This window comes from Lolium rigidum, chromosome 1 (assembly GCF_022539505.1).
Source record: "Lolium rigidum isolate FL_2022 chromosome 1, APGP_CSIRO_Lrig_0.1, whole genome shotgun sequence".
NCBI lineage: Eukaryota > Viridiplantae > Streptophyta > Magnoliopsida > Poales > Poaceae > Lolium > Lolium rigidum.
In genome coordinates this window covers 213,376,293-213,389,577 of record NC_061508.1, presented here as the reverse complement: position 1 = coordinate 213,389,577, position 13,285 = coordinate 213,376,293, and the positions used below count along the sequence as shown (strand labels likewise).

Genomic DNA, 13,285 nt, shown 5'->3' with positions numbered 1-13,285 from the left:
GAAATTAACAGATGGTGGATATATAGATAGGATCCTCTTGCCTCAAGCCTCTGACATTCGTGAATGCGTGATCCTCTGACCACAACTTCCATTCACAAAAAATTTGGGCAGTAGATAGAATAATGGCAATAAGAGAGAGAGAGAGACAAAGATCACTTAACCCTTTTCCTTTTAGCACCTCAAATAGGAAAAGTCAACAGAGTGCATCAAAAGAAGGAGCTTCTTTTTGGAGCCCCTAAGAGCATCTCCAGTCGCGTCCCCCAAACCGTCCCCCAAACCGCGCCGGATCGAGCGTTTGGGGACGTGTTTTGTTCGTGCCGCGTTTGGGGGACGTCCCTCCCCAGCCGCGTCCCCCAAACGCCGCCCCCAATCAGAAATTCAAATAGATGCATTCAAAAGAGATCGTTCCCGCCGGTTCGTCGCGATCGAGTAGCGGCGATCGATCAAAGTACCGGGCGCGCGATCATATTACGGACCGGTGGTGCATGCAAATTAGAAGAAGGGGTTGGTCGACGGCGTCGTGTCCCGAGTCGACGCAGGCCCATCGAGCACGACGACCTCGTCGCGATCCGTCCGTTCTCGTGCATGGTGCGTCCGCTCCGTCGCCGACGCGGAGGCCGACGCAGTGTAGCGAGTAGAAGACGCGTCGCCTCTGCTCTTCGCTGCGCTGCCGCCGCCGCCGATGCCGATGCCGCTGCCGAGGCCGCCGCGTCCGCCGCCGCCATTTTGGCTTCGATGTCGTCGAGGATCCGGCCTTTGAAGAAGTTGTGCGCCGCTCGCGTCCGGGGAGACATTCCCTCCGTCGACGTTCTCGGCAGGGACATGTCGTCCCTGCGTTTCTTGAGCTCCAGCCTTCTCCTCTTGCCTCTTGAGCAGCTCCGCCCACCTTTCGTCGGCCTTCTTGTCGCGGGAGATAAAGGTCGAGGAGACGTCGGCGAGGCATTTCGTGATCGACGCTCGCGTCTTCTCGGACGACGCAGCGTCGGCCAAGGCGGCCTTGGCAGCCTTGTTGCCGTAGGGACGCCCGCCGACGTTGCCAGCGGCGCGTCCAGATCAATGGCGTCCTTCCCCTTGGACAGCGACAAGCGCGTCAGCCGCCATTTCTCGTTCCCTTTGAGCTTGCCATAGCAATGCATCAGCGCGAAAGACTTGTGACCTTCCGAGTACTTGGCGTACAATTCCATGGCCCGATCAAACTAACCAAAGGAAGCGAGAGTCATTTCATCGAACACAATGTGGGCGCTACGGATTATGGAAGAAACAAGTCGTACCGGTTGGCCGACGTCGGCGCCGCTGTCGCCTCCGGTCTCTAAGTCGTGATGGTACCCATGGAAGGAGTTCACCGACGCCTGGATGATGGCCCATCGCGTCGACATTGCCTTCTCGGCTCCTCTTCATTGTCACTTTCCGGTAGTCGCCGTTGATGAGCTTGCGCTCATCGAACTCGGCCTTGATCCTCGCCCAATACTTCCCGCCTTTTTGGTTGGCGCCGATGATGGAGTCATGGCTCACCGTCGCCCACGACTCGCACGGACATTGATCTTCCGGAGGCGTCCACTCCGGGCCTCGTGTGCCCGACGCCTTCTTCTGCTTCTTCTTCTTCGTCCTCACGCCGTCCGCGTCTACCTCCACGAGATCATCGTCACCGGCACCCTCGTCGTCCTCTTCCTCGCCGCCCTCTTCGTCCTCAACGTCGTCCTCCTCGTCGTCCTCCACCCCGTCCTCTTCCTCGTCGTCCTCCTCCTCAACCCCGTCGTCCTCCTCGGCGACCGGCGCCGTCGTATTCGAGCGGACCCCTGCGGCCGGTGAAAGGGCCGCCGTCCGGACCGGGTCCTGGCTCGCGTTGCTCGTACGCCGGGGAGTAGAGGTTGTTGGGGTTGAAGCCGCCGTGCGGCAGCGCATCCTGGTAGTGCGGCGACAAGTTAGGCGTCACGCACCCGGGAGTGGCGGAGGGGTCGTCGTTGTAGAACGCGGCTTGCGACGGAGAGAAGACTCCCGGAACGTACACCGGCACGTTCGTACTATATGGGCTCGCGTTGGTGGCGGCGATACACCCGGCGATTATGTGCTGGTGCTGGCGCGCCGCCGAGCCTTCTTCTCCGGCTCCGCCGCCCTCCGTCCTTTCCGGCTCCGCCGTCGATAGCTTCCGGCGCGAGGCAATCTTGCTCGCCATTCATCTTCGGTCATTCCTTCGGGCTTCTTCTTCGCAGCCGGCGCCTTCCGCGGCTTCGCGAACGGCGCTTCGCCCCTATCGTCGCATTGCCCGGCGGCTTCTTGGCCGCTTTCTTCGCCATCTTTTTGGGGGCTGTCGGCGGCGCCATGGAATGGGGAGAGGGTAGCGGCGGCGGGTGCACGGCGGGAGGGAGAAAGAAATCGGCGGGATAGGAGAAATGAATCGGCGGCGAGGATATGTTTTGGGAGGCCCGTGCGCGGCGGTATAGGCGCGATTTGGCGGGAGCGGCGGGATTTGGCGGGAGTGTGAGACGAATTTTCCTCGTGCCGCCGACGGGTCGGCCCCGCGTCGGTTGGCCTCGCTTTCGTTGTGTCCGGCGTCCCCGGAGCGTCCCCCGTGGGACGGGGACGGGCTCGGGGCGCCGGACACCGTATCGGGGCGCGCCGGACAAAAATGGGCTTTGGGGGACGCGGCTGGAACGCTTTTTTTGTCCGGCGCGCCCCAAATCGCTTTGGGGGACGGTTTGGGGGACGCGACTGGAGATGCTCTAAGGATGAACCGGGACTGGATCAAAAGTAGCAGAACAAAACCGCCAGAATCTACCTAGAGTTCCTACAAGGAGTTGGAATCTCAGGCCAAATATCATGGGGAAAAAGCACGTGCGGAAGCAATTTGGCAAACAAAATCAGATGACACCGACCATATAACACTAGAATTAACAAGTTCCTCGAATCGATAGCCAACCTGCAACATGTATAGTTCCATCTCAACATGTTCTCAACAAGCAGTACTAGTACTTAAAATTGCATGGAGATTTAGTAGGTTACATCTCAACTGGATCGCTCATCACAAACGACCGTAACCCAAGATGCATCTACCTAGAGCTATGAAGGGAAACGATCCATCAAAAGTACCTATAACTTTTGCTCGGTGTAAGGTTGGGCACGCGCCTAGGTGTTGTTTCGGCCGCCCGCCGCCACCTATGTGTCGTATGCGTATGCCTACACATCCACCGCTGCGTCAACATCGCCACCCGTCGCCGCGGGTCCCCATCGCCCATCTCTAGTCGTTATAGTCGGTTGAGGAGCCTCCATTTTTCTTATTTTTATATTATATTATTATCTCTAACAACTATTAATTAGCTAAAAAAGACTTCGCTCGTTTGTACGGGCAAGTTAGCCGTACAAATCTTGTACCAATAAATGTTAAGAGCATCCTTAACACAACCCGTAAACATGCGAACTAAAGATACCGAGTTCAGTTCACCGAACTCGTGTTTACGGGTAAGAAAATAGCTGGGGCAAAACAATACCCGTAAACCAAAACTATAAAACAGAATATGTTTTGGTTTACGGGCTCTGTTTTCGTAGCACCATCCTAACCGTAAAACTCGGATTTTTCCATAGAATTTATATGCAATATGGTATAAACACAAACATACAACAATTAATCATAATTAATCAAATAATAGTTTTCAAAACGCAATCATATTACAACAGATGAACAAATATATCAACCAAATTACAACAGTTTTCAAATAATAAAACGAATCAACAAATGTCTCAACAATGATTCATCTCACACATAAATGAATTGAATAGTAGGATCATTGGCGACCGCCATGCCACTACCAGTGGTGTATTTTGAGATCATAAACAAGCTGGGCATGGGTAGTGTCATTATGAATCTGCCGATGCATTTAAAGCTTCAATGCGAACTCAGCTTCTATCTTATCTTCGGGATCCTTCACAAACCTTACAAAAGTCGTCGCCTCCGATTCAGTAGCTTCGCGTGATCCTCCAATTCCTTGACGGAGAGAAGAAGGATGATAACCTCCAAGTCATCATCGCCGTGGAGCTCGTCGAGGTCGAAATCGTCCGAGCTCGACGAATCGAACAGATCGACGTCATTTATCTCATCGGCCGAGATCATTCTCGATTCGGCCGACTCGGCGGCGGCGGGACCCGGAGCTGAGCGAGGAACCGTGGGCGGGATGCGGGGAAACCTACGCTAGTTCCGCTTCGCCGAGCTCCGCCGAATCGGGCGATGCGGCAGTGGCGGCGGCGAACTGTGCTGGCGGTGGGCGGGAGGAGGGGGAGACTGAGCGGTTGCGTGAGGTGAAAATTCAGCGCGCCCTAGATATAGATCCATGTTCGGTTCGCTCGTTCGACCCCTACAAATACAGGCCGAATTGGGTTTTCGGTCTCGGCCTGATTTTTTTTGGTTTTGACTCGTTTACGGTGAGTGATATGTGCCCTTTTCGACCCGAACCCGTAAACTAGCAGTTATTTTTTGGTTTTAGGTTTTTATGGGCTATGTTAGAGATGCTCTATCCAAATTAATCGACGATGACAATTTTAGCTATATCGTTAGTCTCTTTCAGATGAAAAGCTCCCCTGGTTATATTAAAAGCAAAGATAACTAAATTTGTATTTTTAATATTACGCAATTTTTTTGTTGAAAAACTAACTTGAAAAGTTGTCTAAATCGGAGGCATTGATGAGCCTAGCAAGTGCTATGTTTACAAGACATTTAGAGAATTCATAATTTATGATAGTTGGTTATTAGTATGTTTCAATATCCGGTATATATAATGTATGCATTGTTAAAATTATTATTGAACAAACTGTAACTTGAAGGCATATCTGATAACAAAAAATTTGGTAGACGGTCACACAAAGGGTCTAATTTATACTCTAAAAGTTTCTAAAAAATCTAACGTAATGGTACACTAGAAATCATACTATTAAGATATTTGTTAGAACATACTCAAATAGATATATATAACAAACTATTAAATATATTTAAACATTAATGCAGATTAAAAATATAAGGATGCGTACAATTATGTGAATGTTTGCATAGTAGAAAAAAGTATAATTTTGTTGAAAAATACAAGTGTTTAGCACAAGGATGATTTTGTAGAAGTCTATTAATTATTATACATTGCAACAAAAAGAATTATACAATTAATATTAGTGACATTTCATATTTGACTAACTATGTTGAATGTGTAAAGGGGAAGGTGTATAACAAATGAATTTATACATGACTATAAAAGTTTAGTGTAGATTATATTTATTTAACTCGCTCCAGATCCAAAATTTGGACCGGCGCTGGCCGTATCTGTTGCCCTTCTCGAGGAAGCAACACGCTAACACGGAAGTTATTGCTGATGTAGCGCTCACCGCCAGGGTTCTCAGCAATATCACACCCAATTTCTCAGGCCGTGTGGCCTTGCGAAGCCCCTCCGGCATGACGCGACCTACGGTCGAGATCCGGCTAGAGCGGTGCAGAGGTGCAAAAGCTGAAGGCGACGCCGTCTTGATCGTCTTCCTCTTGCCTGCCATTACTCTCTCACTTTTTTCCTATCCTTCCAAACCAATCCTAGGTTTGATGTGTGTGGTGGTAGAAACGGAGAAGAAGCTGGGGTTTAATGTTGCTCGCCTCTGGTGGTGGTGGTGGCAAGGCGTCCGTTGTGGCTGTATGAATTGATTTCGGTTCCAAAGATTTTTGAATCACTATATGATGTGAGGGTGTAGTTTATAAACACAATTTGTATATTAAAAGAAAAAAATGCATGTACAATATTTAATATTAAATTGCAATGCCACCCGAACGTCGTACCTAGCGCGAGAAAACCCCGGTATGTTTGCCGTGATTGAAAATAAAAATCGTAACCATTACAGCAACCCACGCGAACGTTGGGCCGACTGGAAAAAGAAGGCACGCATAGGGAGGCTAGATCCATCTAAATTTAGCCTTCTAATCGGTTGCAAATTAAATGTTCACAAATTCGTTAGTCAGGGGTGCAGGCCTCTTTCTGATCGGTAATCCTAGACCTAGCTCCTGCAAGTTTCCATTGTTTTGCTTTCTTCTACTCTGGACTGACGCCTCATATTGCTTTTGTGTGTTTCCAAAACTCCATGCATTTTGTTGCTTCTGTAAGCTCCAACAAACGAGCACGTATATCGAGTCAAAACATTTGCGTTTAGCTTTCTCCATATTTCTTCTCTCAAAGAGCTACTAGGGAGAACACTGATCAGTATTCGAAGGATATTGTGCCTCGATGTTCAGAACCTCAAACGCATTGTACCGCACTTGTCTTGCATACACACGCTGAATCAGAATAAATTCAGGATTATCCTCATCTTGTAGACAGAGCAAAAAATTCCGAAGATTGATCCTGCGGGCCCTTGTGTGCTCTTCGGTTAGAGGTCCACAGTCTATGTTGTAAGGCGCCCAGTCAAGTGAAGATTTTGCAAGTGAGATGATGGGCTTCCAGCTCTCCCAGATTCAGAACAGAGCATGTTGTAAACCACCTTAGCTGAATATATTCCGGTTGCAGATCCCCTCCAAATGAACTCATCCTTAACTCCAGCAGTCAATGGGCTAGCACAGATGACAGTGTCAACTAAAATCGTTCTACTAGCCCTATTTACCGGCCCTTTTTGCCAGCCATGCATGAAGATTACAAGGGAAAGTAGTAATCTAGCAGTTTAAAACTGAAGTCACCATCTCCACATCCTCCTCTTCTCCGCTGATTACCACAACACTAGATTTCTCATAATTTATACACACAAACCACAAGCTTCACCAAAGACTTTTAGTGCCTCATGAACAAGGTTGAACTCTGCGAACACTAGTTTGATAAATAATGCTACATCATAGCAAAGATGGATATTCTCTGTAAAATGTACATCCTGCCATTGGACTAAATGCTTCCACTTTTTGGGCTTTGATAACCACACTAGTCCGGCTATCCATTGCAGAAATGAACAGGACGGTGGATATATAATTATCAAGGTTTAACATAGCACGCTATTTCTTTGATAATAGCACGCTATAGCATATTTCACAGTCCACGCTAAATTTGATTCCCCCAATAATCCCTAGTGAATCTTCTTACTCTTGGATTCTTTGGTTCCCTAGACGGAAGATTTCAACCTTGAAGTTTTGTGCTTGGTGTTGTAAAGGTTCACTAGGAAGCCTCCAAACTGAGTTGTGCAGAGATCCCATATCTTTTGTAAAGGTTTGATAGCTACCTTGAAGGCAATCGCTTAGTGGAGCATGAGCTTGCCTTCGTGGCTTGCTCACCGAATAATAGGGTGAGGTTTTTGTGGTGTTGCTTGGCTTTCATGGCACCAAACCCCTTCTACGTAGACGTACTTCACCTCAAAAGGAAGAAACTACATGAATTAACCCTGCGTGTCCATGTGAGATGTGCTTTCGATTACTTATGTCCTTTACCACTTTACTACTTGTATCTTATTTACTTTCTTGTGTGTATCTTGCCTTATACCGGCTACCACTGAAATACATATGATACACGAGTTAGGGTATTGCCACATCTATCTTCTTGCACTGACACCATAAAATACTCCATCCCGCCCACCGGCGTGCACCGGCGAACCGAAGAGCAGGTCTCCGAACCCATTCGCCTTTGTGATCCTGTACGGGAGAGGGCGAATTAGGATTTTTGGAAGCGATCTGCACGACTGCTCAAACTCTTCATCACGAGTCGTCTACCGGACAAGTCGGATGGTGCCACGTCGCGTAATGCCATCTACTTCGACATGTCTTCATCAACAATGTCACCACTACATCGGCATCCGCTTCATCTTCAACCAATGGGTACGTGTGATATCTTCCGATCTGTTTAGCCGTGGTTGTTATACCATATGCATTGTTGTTTATGTTGCTTAATACATCTGGTATGTTAGAGTTCTACATGTTAATAGCTGATGTAGTCATATTTATATTCTAAAATTAATCATGAAAATTATACCTAATTATTCAACATCGACTTCTAGCACCGCCCAAAGACAAGGACCGCATGGATGTGATGAAAAGGTGAAGTGAACTCTTTAGGCGTCATTTTCTTTTCCTTTTGACGTGACGTAATGATGGTGGCTCTAATCTGCATGAGCAAGGAACCCCATCATGTCTTCCTTTTCTATAAAAAAAATGTCCACCAATTTATTAATAATTAACAAGTAGCTATAAAATTAATAAAAAATACAAATAGGTTTTTAGACCACCTAGCGAATACTATAAACACTAAAGCAAATCGAAGGCGTGTTGCCGTCCTCGCCCCTTCGACACCGGAGTTGGGCAAAGTTTATCGTCGTAGAGTTTGTCGCACTAGAAAAACGAGAAACTATCATAATAAAGCATTAAAGAACCAACGCACCAGTGTAGCAACCATCGTGAAAGATGAGAACCATAGACCGAAAGGGTCTGAAATCACACCAACTGACAGGAACACCGATCGTATTCCAGAAAATCATTCGAGAAGACAACCCCACACGCGCTATGGCAAAGCTAGGCTCACCATCGAAATGGGGATATAGCAGGAGGAACTCATTCCGACTTGGGGATGTAGTCGCCGCCTCACCCTCAAGAAGACACTACAAATACCTAAAAAGAAACCGGGAACCCTCTTGCCGACAAGAGGCCATGGACCGCCCCATTTCCAAAGCCTTAAGGCCGCCGGAGGCAAGGCGGAGAGGTGGCGTCTCTAGCGAAGTGACAAAAACTCGATCATCTTCTACTTGAGGAATCATGTTCTAGTTGAGGAATCGTGGTTCTTTTTTTACTTACCTCTAGCCTGTTTTTCTTTCTTACTTGACTTGGGGGATAATTACCTCGAGTGTAATTTTTCAATTCTTTTTGAAAGAATCTTCCTTTTACAGTATGTCTGAGAGCGATCTTCTTTTCAGAACATTTCTTTTGCAAAGACGTAAACATGTTCCTATTTGGCAACGACAAGTGAAATAACATCCGCCAAAGCTTCACGTTCTATACTCTGGGCCAGACAGGGGAAACGAGCCAACCAGTCTGCTGGGCCTCACCTTAGACCACAGCCCAAAGCTTACCGAACACGATGCGCTGTGTGCTTCTGGCTTCGTTCGTTTAGTCCCGCATCGGCCAGCGACGAACGCCGTCCGGCAGAGAAACGCTATATAATCCGAGCCATGGCTGCAGCACAAATCATACCTTTCTCGGCCTTTTGGCTAAGATCAAGTGTAGTATCTGTTCTTATCAGTTTAATATCTGATATGTGGATCCTCGTGTCCACACGATATTAAATTAATATTTTGTGGGGGAGAGCCCACACGGTAGCTTGCTATCGGGCTCTCAGGCGTCGCCTCGTCGTTGCACTGCAGACTTGGCCTGGCGCGCCCCAACCAAAGCAATAATTAACATTTTCTTTCTTATTTTTACTCTGAAAAATTAGTTGCTGGTTTGTTGGAGTCAAAACCTTCGCGTTTCTGTTTCTCCATGTTTCTTCTCTCAAAGCGCCACCAGGGAGACAACTGATCAGTATTGACAGTGCGCCTCGATGTTCAGACCTCAAACACATTGTACCACGCTTGTCTCGCATACACGCACTGAATCAGAACATATTCAGTATTATCCTCATCTTGTAGACAGAGGAAACATTCCGAAGATTGATCCTGCAGGCCCTTGCGTGCTCTTCAGTCTATGTTGTAAGGCCAGTCAGGTGAAGAGTTTACAATGGATGGGCTCCCCGCTCTTCCAGACGGCTTTTGCAAAGGGGGGAAGTTCAGACTCAGAACAGATTATGTTGCATACCGCCTTAGCTGAATATATTCCGGTTGCAGAACCCCTCAAAATGAACTCATCCTCAACTCCAGCAGTCAATGGGCTGGCACAGATGAGTGTCAATTAAAATCTTTCTACCACCCATGTTTATTAGCCCTTTTTTACCAGCCATGCATGAAGTTTAAAGCAGAGTCCAAAATTGGTTGTCAATCCGATTGTGTCAGGGGTCCAATGGACAATTGCACTCCAAGATATTTATAAGGGAAAGTAGTAATGTAGCAGCTCAAAACTGAAGTCACCATCTCAACATCCTCCTCTTCTCCGCTGATTACCAGTTTACCATAACACTAGATTAACCACAAGCTTTCCCCCGCAAAAAAAAAAAAGATTAACCACAAGCTTCACCAAAGATTTTTCAGTGCGTCATGGACAAGGTTGAGCTCCGCGAGCACTAGTTTGATAAAATAATGCTACATCATAGCAAAGATGGAGATTCTCTGTAAACATGTACATCGTACCATTGGACTCAATGCTCCCACTTTTTGGGCTTTGATAACCACACTAGTCCGGCTATCCGTTGAAGAAATCAACATGAGGGTGCATATATAGGATCCCCTTGCCTCAAGCCTCTGACATGCTTGATCCTCTGATCACAGCTTCCATTCACAAGATCTTTGGGCTGGCAGTAGATAGAATAATGGCAATAAGAGAGGGACAAAGATCACTTAACACTTCTCTTTTTAGCACCTCAAATAGGAACGGTCAAGAGAGTGAGTCAAAAGATTCAGATATATCAAGCTTTAGGAGAACTCCCTTCGCTCTTCTCTGATGAATTTTTCTGGCCACTTGCCTTGCTAGGATAAAATTATCATGCAAATTTCTCCCTTTAACAAAAGTAGACTGAGTTGCTTCAGTGAGTTCATTCATGCAGGGCCTCAATCTCATTGCAAGAAGTTTCGAGAAGAGTTTGGAGAAACTATGGACACGGACAATTAATGGGCCTATGATATCCAACTTCAGAGGCATCTGGCCTTCTAGGAATCAGAATAAAGAGTGCTTGGTTTAGTTTCACAAAATCCCTACCATCCCGAGTAGCTAGCTTGTGAATAGCTTCCATGATATATCCTTCAAATAACTGGCCATGCTTTAATTCGCAAAAAAAATAAACTGGCCATGCTTTGATATAGAATAGGTCAATGAATCCATCAGGGCCAGGTGCTCCATCAGTTGGCATCTCTTTGAAAGCCTCCCAGACTTCATCTTCAGAGAACAAACCCTCAGTACTCCCTATGTTAACAGCCTCAATGCCAAGAAAATCCAAGTTTAGTGTGTGATCTCTCGGCTGCACTGTACCTAGTTGATCATGAAAATCTTGAGTGAAGATTTAATCCTTTCTTTGTTGATTAGTTACTAAGTCATTTCCCCGCTTGTTTCACCACTTTACAGCTAGTATTTATTTTTTTGCTCTACGGCCATTGCAACCAGATGAAACAACTTTGTATTACCATGTCCCTCTTGCAACCACCTTAACCTCGATCACTGTCTAGCAATTGTATGCTCCAGGGAAACCACGCCAAGGATATTTAATTTCAGGGATCTTCTCAGCCATAATTCTCCTTGCGATAGCAGCCTAAAATCGTGTGCAGCTTCTAGTATGAAAATAATGACAATTGCCATAGCTAGCTGCAATTTGATATTTCCAGTCCCGCAAGTATTTAGGTGTGTTTCTGTAGAGGGAATCTAATCTCTTGAAAGGATCCACAATCTGAGGATCACATTGCCAGGCCTCTTTGGTTGCTTCAACAAAACCTTCCAGCTTTGTCCAGCAAACTTTGAACTTGAATATCTTATGTGCCTGCATGTCTGAGGTAAGAGGCAGATGCAGAGGGGCAGTGCTCTGAAATGTTGGAGGATAAAGTTTGAAGCAGATAATCTGAATGCTCCAATTCCTAGTCCACTGACATAAAAACACGGTCAATTCTAGTAAGAGTAGATACATCGCGTTCATTGCTCCATGTATACTCTACAATGAAGATATAGCTCGTTTAACTTATGTGAATCCACAAAGTGCATAAATCTCACCATTATCCTTTTGTCGAGGATTGCATTATTCTTATCAGCTTCCGCCAGGATCAGGTCAAGATCACCTAACCATTGCAGAGCAGCCTGAATTCTGCATTTCTGCTAGCTTCTGGAAAACAAAGAGCTACTCGTAGTTAGCTAGCTTCTGTCGACGACACGCTGAATCCTGTTATCGTTGACATCTGCGTTTTGTTTCAGTCAGACTGTCACAGTTAGTTAAACCATTTGTACGTGGCCAGAGCTTTGAGTTTGTTTTCTATGATGGCGCGTCCCCACTTCGCCTGAAAACTGATGGTCGTCTCATATCAATGAAGCAGGAGTTGGTTTGGATTGTAGTGACAGCTAGTTTTGATCCAGCCGCACTTCTGCAAGTCCACACGAGGCAGGAATAGCAAAACAAAACGTTGCTTAGGGTGTGTTGTTACTGAGCTGGAAGGAACCAAATCTAAAAGGGAATCGAAGATTCCTTTTTATACTAAAAAGAAGGAAAAAAATTGGGGCATTCCGAGAATTGAACTCGGGACCTCTCGCACCCTAAGCGAGAATCATACCACTAGACCAAATGCCCTTGTGTGGTTAATAAAATTGTAGCATGTTTCATTACCATATGTAAACAGTGCATTCTGCATAAATACCCCAGACAAGAATTGGTCCTTCAATGAAAGAATCACATTTTGTAGTCATGTTTTTGGCGTAGCAGTTCGTGTATGTATTTCCTTACTTGGTGAAGGGCTTTCTCACACTTTTTTTTTGTCACAACAGCCACAGATCAAGACAGTGTTGTGTGTCGTACATTGGAGCCCACATCCCGTTGTGCGATATAGGCACTGGTGGTGCCGATGGTCGCAAAGGAGATGACGCACACACAATCGTCCACTAGGGATGCACACTCATGGAGACGGTGGCCTCCGTGTGTCATTGCGGCAGGGGGGCGACCCACGACGACCGCAATAAGGAGATCAAGTGGCGCATCAGTGGCACTCACTGGCGGCGCAAATATGATTTTTGTCCATTGAGTGGGCAGCTACCATCGCATGAGCATGCTTGAGGCGCCAGCGCCAGAGTATAGCGCTAATGAGCACAAAGGCACATTGACACTGTTTGTTTCCCGCCAGCTTCTAGCACTAGCGCAAAGGATCTGGCGGTATGGTGAATGTTGTAGTGTGGCTCAGAGCATCTCCACTCGTCCCCCCGAGGAGGTCCCCGGCGAGCGTTTTTTCCATCCGGACGGCGAAATTCGGCCCAGTCGCGCCCCCGGTTTCTCGTTTTCGTCCGGATTTGGGCCTAAATTCATCCGGCGATCCCACGCCACCCCCGGCCCCCCGGGGAGCTCTCGGGGACTCCGGACGAGTGAAAAGCGGGGAAGGGCCCGATCCGCTCGGTGACTCGACGCACGAACCCCACCGCCACGTCGCTCAAAATCTCCCCCACCCCTCGTATCTCTCTCGCCGCCGCACCACC

At 47.2% G+C, this 13,285-nt stretch overlaps 2 non-coding genes across 2 annotated transcripts; one reads left to right on the top strand and one right to left on the bottom strand.

Moving 5' to 3' along the window:
- The first annotated feature begins 9,168 nt into the window (after positions 1-9,168).
- LOC124685607 lies at positions 9,169-9,363 on the top strand. Its single transcript, XR_006997584.1, has one exon. It is a non-coding gene; the product is annotated as a U2 spliceosomal RNA (small nuclear RNA).
- A 2,957-nt stretch (positions 9,364-12,320) lies between these two features.
- TRNAP-AGG lies at positions 12,321-12,392 on the bottom strand. The gene has a single exon. It is a non-coding gene; the product is annotated as a tRNA-Pro (tRNA).
- Between the last annotated feature and the right edge of the window lie 893 nt (positions 12,393-13,285).